Consider the following 8,536-nt stretch of genomic DNA (forward strand, 5'->3'; position numbering starts at 1 on the left):
TCAAAAAGAGAAACGATTTAAAAACATTTAAAAACATCAAATATAATCGTGAAACCCGAGAGAAACTGTTGAATAAATTAATAAGTTATCATATCTGACAGATAAAAATAAAAAAAATCCATAACTACTTTTATTTATTTTCTCGATAAACTAAAATAAATTTGACTCATTATGCTGAAACGTCTTAGAAATATTTTTTTATAACTAAAGAGCATTAGAATCCTCACAAGCGTGAAGACTGATACTTTGCATTTTTTAAAAGTTTTTAGTTTTTTTTTAACAAATTTAAAAAAATGCATTTTTTAGTAAAATATTTCCTTTCTCAGATTGAACCCTCAAATATATTTGAAATCAACTCGGATTGCAATTTGAGAATAAATACATTAACCTGCCTTAATTTCATACTTTTTGCACTTTCCCTTAAAAATTAACCTTTAGTTATAAATTTTATTATTCGTATCAAAATTTAACAATTTTCTTTAAAAAAATTCTTTTCGTTTGCAAATTCAACTGTTTTGCTAAAAATTCATCTTTTTAGACGAAAATTAAACTCTTTTTTAAAAATTGTTTTTTTATTTTTTATTTAAAAGTTCACCTGTTTTAATACTTTTTCATACGTTTTGGTTAAAAATTTGTCTCTTGAGCAGAAAATTAACTTGTTGTTTATAATAATTATTTTTCTGTTGTAAAGTGAACTGAAATATTGTTTGGGTGATTTGCTGCTTTAATTACTTTAGCAGAAATTGCATCTTTATTAAATAAAAATGCAACTGCGTGGTTCAATATTCAACAATGTTGTTAAATATTCATATTTCTTGGTTGAAAATTCTTATATTTTGTTTGAAATTTAACTACATTGTAGAAAATTCACTTTTTGTCTAACATTTATATTTTGCTGTTGAAAAATAAAGTTAAACCTTTTTTGTATGAAAAATGCAACGATTTTTAAAGAATTCTACTATTTATTAAAAATTTATTCTTTTTTGAAAAATAATCGTTTTTTGGATTTAAAATCACATGTCTTTCGTGGGAACATATTTTTGTTAAAAAGTTCATATTTTGATCTCTGAAAGGCAACCTGAATCTTTTTTGGATAAAATATAACTATTAAAATTTTGTTAAATGAAATATCATCTGTTTTATAAGAAACTTTAACTTGTTTTATGAAAATGCAACTATTTTGTAGAGAATTCAATGAACATTTAAACTTTTTTCTTTAAAAATTATCTCTTGTTTAAAAATCAATATTTTGATCTCAAAAAGTCAACTGAAATCTTTCAACAGAAAATTCACCTTTTTTTATTTACCTTTTTAATTGAAAAATTCATCTGATTTTGTACAAATTTTAACTTTTTTAGTTGAAAAAATGTATCCTATAAATATATCAATTTCGCAGAAGATTTTTTTTTTGCTTCAAAGTCAAATTTTTCGTTTTACATATTAATTTTTGTTGAGAAAATTCGCCATTTGACTTGAAGTTTTAACGATTTAGATCAACTTTTATGTCCTTCTTGAGTAAAAAATTTTTATTTGTTGAAAATTCGCCTTTTTGGTTTCGAAATTCTGTTGTTCTTTTTTTAAATGAATTGGATCTTTTATGATTAAAATATCAAATATGAAACTCTTTTGTTGCGAGTTTATCTATTTTAGATTGAAAATTTAACTATTATGTTGAAAATATAATTATTTTCTTAAAAATTCCAGACTTTCCTTAAACAGTCATCTTTTATAGTAGAGAAAGTTTTTTTTTTTTTTTAATAAATTAATTTATAAACATTATTGAAAACTTGGAATTCATGTTCCTATATAGATAATTAATGAAGGGCAGCAAATAGAAGAATTATCGTCCCTTTTGCTCAGAAAAAAATTTATTTCCATCTTATTTACATAGAAATAGCTTATCAAACTTGCAAGAATCCATGAAATTCTGAATTTTATTAGGTTCAGTTTATCAGTTTAAATTTTGTCGAAATTTTGTTTAAGTTTGAACAATATTTTGCAACAAAAAATGTTCGATAAGATATTAGAATAAATATAGGAAGAGAAAGAATTTGTCTTCTGGGGAAAATATGAAGACTTTTTATTTGCGAACTCGAATTTTTTATTTCTAAGATAAACTTAAAGTTTCGACAATATTTTGCAATAAAATATGTTTGATAAGCTATTTTGTTGCGAATTAGATGAAACAGAATTGTTTCAAAAAATTTTGTGTTGTTAACAAAAGTTTTTATTTCAGTGAATCCCTCGAGATACTTTGACACAATGCAGACCAGAAAATATTTTTTATGGCAAACAAATGTTTATTGTTTTATTTTTTTATAAGAGAGCTTTTAACAAATTTTTAGATCATTTTTGGTCGAAGAACTTATGTTTTTTCATTATTTTTTGTCTCTTATGTAGCTTTACCAAAAATATAAATAATTATATTTTTAATCTTAATTTTACGCCTAAAAGAAAAAGTTTTGTTGATTTTTTTTCTTGCAGTTGAAAATTGAACTCTTCAGTCTGGAATTCATATATTTTATAAGAAATTATTCTTTGTTGGCAAAAATTTAATCTTTTTGGTTAAGATGTATAACTTTGGCTTTAAAATTAGTTTGTTATCAAAAATTAATTTTTTCACTAAAAATGTAATTAAATAATGTTTGTTTAAATATCAATTTCTTTTAGTTGAAAATTCTACTACTTGCTTAAGAATGTCTATATTTTGTTGAAGCTTTCACCTTTATTATTTATTTAATTTGTCTTTTATTTATGTTCAAAATTTTACCTTTTTTGGTAGAAAATTAATTTTTGTGATTGAAAATTTTATTAATTATTATGTCACTCTAAGTTAAAAATTAGTCAAATAGTTACAAATTGTAGAAAGAACCGCGACTTTCTATCATTAGGCAAAGAATAAGATAGCTATTAACAATGACAATTTGTTTAAGTAATTATTTTTGCTATATCAAATTAAAGAATAATTTACTAAAAATAAAAATAAAACAAAAAGTTGAAAATTTAGGAAAAATCGCAATTTCTATCATTATTCAAAAAGAATATCATTAGATAAAATATTACATTATCTAAACAATTATTTTTGTTAAGAGTTCCATCGTTTTCTAGGTAATTTGTCTATTTGGCTATAAAATTGATCGTTTCGGTTAAATATTTTTACCTTATTAAAATAATATTAATATTTTGGATTAAAATATAATTTTTGGGGACGGCCTATTTCTTTGGAAATGTAACTATTTTTTGGAAATCCGTTTTTTTTTGTACAAAATTAATTTTTAACTAACAATGTATCTATTTTATTTTTGGACAGAAATTATTTTTTTTTTATTAAGACTTAACATATTTTATTAGAAACTTATCTTCTTTGGTCGAAAATAATTGATTTTGTTGGATAGAAATTCCTTTTTGGGAAAAAATGCAAATTTTTGGGTCTAAATTAATCTTTTTAATCTTTTACTTCGTCTTTTTTTGAGAAAAACTCACCTTTTTGGTTGCAAATATCAGAATTTAGTTGAAAACTTAGCATTTGCAGTTAACAATTAAACAACTTGCTTGAAAGTTGAACTAATTTGATGAAAATTTATATTTTTTAAAGATTCACAACTTTTGTTTGCAATTCAATTTATATTTTAAAACTTCAGTTTTTTAACTGAAAATTTCACTATTATATTTTGGTAAAAAAAAAGTATTCCTTATGAGTTACAAATTCAACTTTATTTTAAAAAATGCATGTATTTTGGTAAAACTCGTCTTTTTAGTCAAAAATTTAATCTTGTTTTTCACAAATTCATTATATAATTCAACATGAAATCTTAGAAATTTTAGTTCTTTATATTTCTAACAACAATTGTCTGTCAAGCAGACAAAATTTGTCATTTTTTAATTTTAATATGAAATTATTTTATTAATTTTATATAAGATTCTAGGTCAATAATATTACAATTATATGAAATTTCCTTCTTTCTTCAAACTTATATTTTAATGTTGATGAGTGAAACTAAAACCTTTTCTGTATATAAATTTGAAAACCTTTTTTGAAGATTTGTCTTCGATTTGAAAATGTATCTGTTTCAGTAGAAATTTCATCATTCTTAGTTTAAAGAGCAACTGCTTGTTTGAAGATTAATCTTCTCTGTTAGAATTTTAAATTATTTTTTTAACCAGTTTGTTAAGAAGAAATGCTTTCTCAAAGTTTCATATTTTTAGTTGAAAAGTCATCTCTCTAATTTAATATGTAACTGTTTGGTTATAAATGAGCTTTTTATCGTTGAAAATTTATTTCTTGTAAAGTATATTCGTCTTTAGGACTGAAGATTCAACAATTTAGGTCAATTTTTTTCATGACTGAAAAATCCTTATTTATTGAAAATTCGTCCTTTTAGTTTGTAAAATTAATTTTTAAAAAATGATTTTTCCTCTTTTGTGCTTGAACCATCAACTTTCATATTTTTTCATTCAGAATTCATCTTTTTAGGTGAAACATGTAATTATTAATCGAAAATATTTTTATTTTCTTGAAAATCCAAGTGTTTTGTTAAAAAGTCATCTTTCATGGTAAAAAAGAGATTTAAAATATTCCAAGATTGAAATACTGGTATTTGAATGCTAACTGTCAAAAAAAAAATTGTTCAAAGAAAAATGTGAGAATTATGAATATAAAGGTTTTTAATTTATAAAACTTTATTTGAAGCCATGTGATGAGTGTAACAGCTGATTAAGTCAGCCCTAAGAACAATATTTTTTTACCCATATTGAAAAATAAAAGTTTAAATAACGCGGAAATTTTTTTCGGGAAATGTTAATAAATATTAAAGGATCGCTTGTGGCCTTGCAAAGAGTTGGAGAAAGAAAAAAGTTTATTCATGCAAATAATGATTATCGACGGACAAATTAAGGTTGTATAGCAGAAGTTTGACTTTTAACTTTCTCTGACGGTGATCATGCAATCTGTTTTACCCACAGACCCCTAGAAGTTCGAAGTTGTCTACTTGTTGCGCTAGTTGCATTATTGTTGCATAATTTTCGTGAGCGATTTTTGTTGTTTTTTCCCACTTTGATAAATATAAACCTCATAACTAGCCCACTGACAACACTGCAAATTGCTTGTAGAGTTTGATGACAGCACGGTCGGTATTTCTCCAAAATAGAAATTAAAAAAAAAAATTTTCACTATTTCAAGTATTTAGGAATAGAGACAAATTCTTGTATGCCTTCTATTTATCGTGCCAAATTTTTAACACGATATCTCATTCCGTGTGGACGTAAGTTAGGAAAGAAAACTTTCACTGGTGTTTTCTTCAAAAAAAATTTTTTCTAAAAATTTTCACCAGAACGACGCAGAGACATTGACTTTATTACCTTCTCTTTCCTTTCCCAAACTTTCAGAGCAATACCTCATTTCGTTTAGACGTAAGTTGGGAAAGAAAAATCGAAGATCAGATTTGGTCACGTGACCCTCTCGTCACATGCCCTTAAGCACAAAAAATTTTCATTAGTGTCAAATCTCATTTATTATTATTTCTGGAAACTATGAATTATGTACATTAAGAGCCCTAGAAGATAACCCAATCTGCTAGTTTTGATGATTCTCCCTCGATTTTTCCTGCTATTTTGCTAAACAGTTTTCTATCCCACTAGCAAATAAATATTAATTGCTATTTGTTGTTTGTAATCTTTTTGAGAGTTCAACAAATCAGTGCGGTGTGGTGCGGCACAATTTCAACAGACGGTTTTTGTCAGGTGTGTCACATTGTGGCACTTTCAGTAAAGCAGAACTGAAATATCTACATGAAACTTTAAAACTTTGATAAATATTTCAGTAAGAGGGCCTGATTTTAAAGACTTATCTTGACCGTAAAATTTTAAAATAAGTAACTCGTTTTCTTTTCACAAAATTAGATGCGGAAGGATCTGCTGGAAGTAAAAAGCCACGCCAGGAAGGACGAAATCCTACTGCTTCTGTTGAACATACTTCTGTTCCAGTTATTCCTTCTAATCCTTTAGTTCTTGAATCTTCTATAGTTCCTTCATATTCTCCAGTTCCTAAATCTCACCCATTTTCTACATATCCTTCAGTTCATTCATCTTCTTCAGTTCCTGAATCTCACCCATTTTCTACACATCCTTCAGTTCATTCATCTTCTTCAGTTCATTCAGTTTCAACAGCTCCTTCAATTCAAAATAACCAAGATATATATGTTATTGAAGAAATGTCAGAAGTTATCATAGAATTATCAGATCGTTTTGATTATCATTCACATCTCAGATCTAGTGGATTGGCGACAGACGTTCATCCTCATTGGATTTACAGCCTGCAAAAGGATAATTTCCTCGAGGTTTATCTACTCGCTCCTAGTACAATTTCTTGGACTGCAGCACCCAGAAATTCAGTATATAATCCATTTCGCTTCAATCCCTCTCCCAAACCAAATGCTAAATTTAATGGTGTCCTTCTCACTGAGCCTCGCCCAATAGGTATTTATGTAAACGTACCCAGACAGCGTAAATTATTTGCAAAACTATTCCCTTTCAGTCTACTTCAAGATGGGCGTCTATTTAAACCAAATCAACAAGACAGATACCACATTTTTGTAAAAAATTTAGACGGCGTACTGTACAAAGGATTGTTAAAGCAATTAGGAGTGTAATCCATGAGGTAGTATAAAGCAATTGAAAACTGCAATTTGATGATTTTGAGTTCCCTTTCGTGAAAGCTCTTTTGGATCTAACGAAGAAATTCGCATTAAACGAAATTTTTTCTTCATTATGTTAAACTTTATTATAATATATGTATATTGTCAATTTTTGCGCGAACTATAAAAAGAAGAGGTCACAGCGTTTTATGGAATCCTTTGTCATTCTTCCTAAAATATAATATCTACAGTGTTTATTTTATCATTACGGCGAATAATTTTGTTCTGTGACATTTTGTTTTAGCTTGGGTCGTGTTTCCAATTTTACTTTAATTTTAATGTTACTTTTTATAATTAAGACAGAAACTACGTGTCCTATCCAAAAATAATTTATAAGAAATCTGTGGATGTTCTATGTTGTTAAAAAAAACCTGAATTTCATAATTTTTTGTTGTATCTTTTCTTATTTTTCGGAATATTAAAATTTTATTATAAAAAATGCGTTCTGATGAATTTATAGATAATTTTTGGATGAACAATTTAGGTCTACTTATATGTTTTTAATACCTTGTGTCGTTTTTTCAAAAATTTAATTTTTTTCTTTTTAATGTTATTCATCTTCGTGGAAGTCTCTTCATATTATGATAATAAGAAAATTTAATGTGGAACTTATGATATATTCCTGAATAGAATCATTAATCAATCGATGTTGTATTTGTTGAAGAGACAAAGTAAAATAAAAGCATTATGTTCAAAGAATTTACATTTATTTATTATAATCCAGTTTATAGGTTTAGTATTTCTTAATATAATTTAATGTCTCAGATGTAACAAACGGGTCACAGCATAAAGTTCTGCTTAGGCAATCTTCCCTACCGCATAGAAGGAACAGGCGAATGTTGCATCATAAGAGAGCAACGCGAGTGCGCAGACTCGCAGCCTCCCACTAAAACAATCCAGTGGAGCTAGAGGGTACGCGGATGGGGAGTGGCCCATAAAAAGGGCAGCGCTATTCAGAAACCTCAGTAACGGGCATGATCTAAGAATACACGGTCTAGCCATCAGCTCCCCCAATTTCGTCCCCATTCGCACTCCACCACTTCTAGCCATCTTGGTTACCATAGCAACTGTTAGCCTCTCGATCTCCACTCAAAAGATTTGAAATCATGAATTATGGCTTATTGTAAATCAGTATAAATACCTGTCAAAGTTCTCAATATTCAAATAAAGTGCAAGAAGCGGACACTGCTGACGATATTCGTTTGTGAAAGCGCGTCGTGTTAAGATTAATTTTGTGAAAATTGTAGTGGTGTTTCTATTGAAAATGCATATTTTAAAGTGAATCTAACGTGCCCATCTGGAGCGGATAAATATTTTCGTGGAAGCTAAAGTTGCATTATTTGCATTATACGTATTGGTAAGTGTATATTATATATATTGGTAAGTGTACTTTATTAAGTGTACAAGGTAGCTATCGTTATAAACATAACCTATTAAGTTAAGTTCCACATTTTTGATAAATGAATAAAACTGTATTACAATGATGCAGATACATTTTTGAATGGGAGAGCAATAAGTTGTTAACGTCTTTTGTTGTTAAAACATGAAGAAGGTACGTATACACATCTCTTTTTTCAGACGTTTTGCCGTGGAAAGTATAATACTCGTAGAAAAATGTTATTTTAGTTTGTTTTTGCACACTATTTTATACTTTGCGAAGTACATTTATAAATAGTTCTTTACGCGATATTTTGATAAAAAAGGAACGGCACAATTAAAAATAGAAAGTCACGAAAAGTTTTAGTTAAAAAGTAGACTAATTATTATTAAAGGTATAGTCTCAATGGTATGATGATTGCACGTTTATTTCTCTTGTAATAATTAATTTTATTGCATATTATTGC

The sequence above is a fragment of the Belonocnema kinseyi genome, chromosome 5 (assembly GCF_010883055.1).
Source record: "Belonocnema kinseyi isolate 2016_QV_RU_SX_M_011 chromosome 5, B_treatae_v1, whole genome shotgun sequence".
Classification (NCBI taxonomy): Eukaryota; Metazoa; Arthropoda; class Insecta; order Hymenoptera; family Cynipidae; genus Belonocnema; species Belonocnema kinseyi.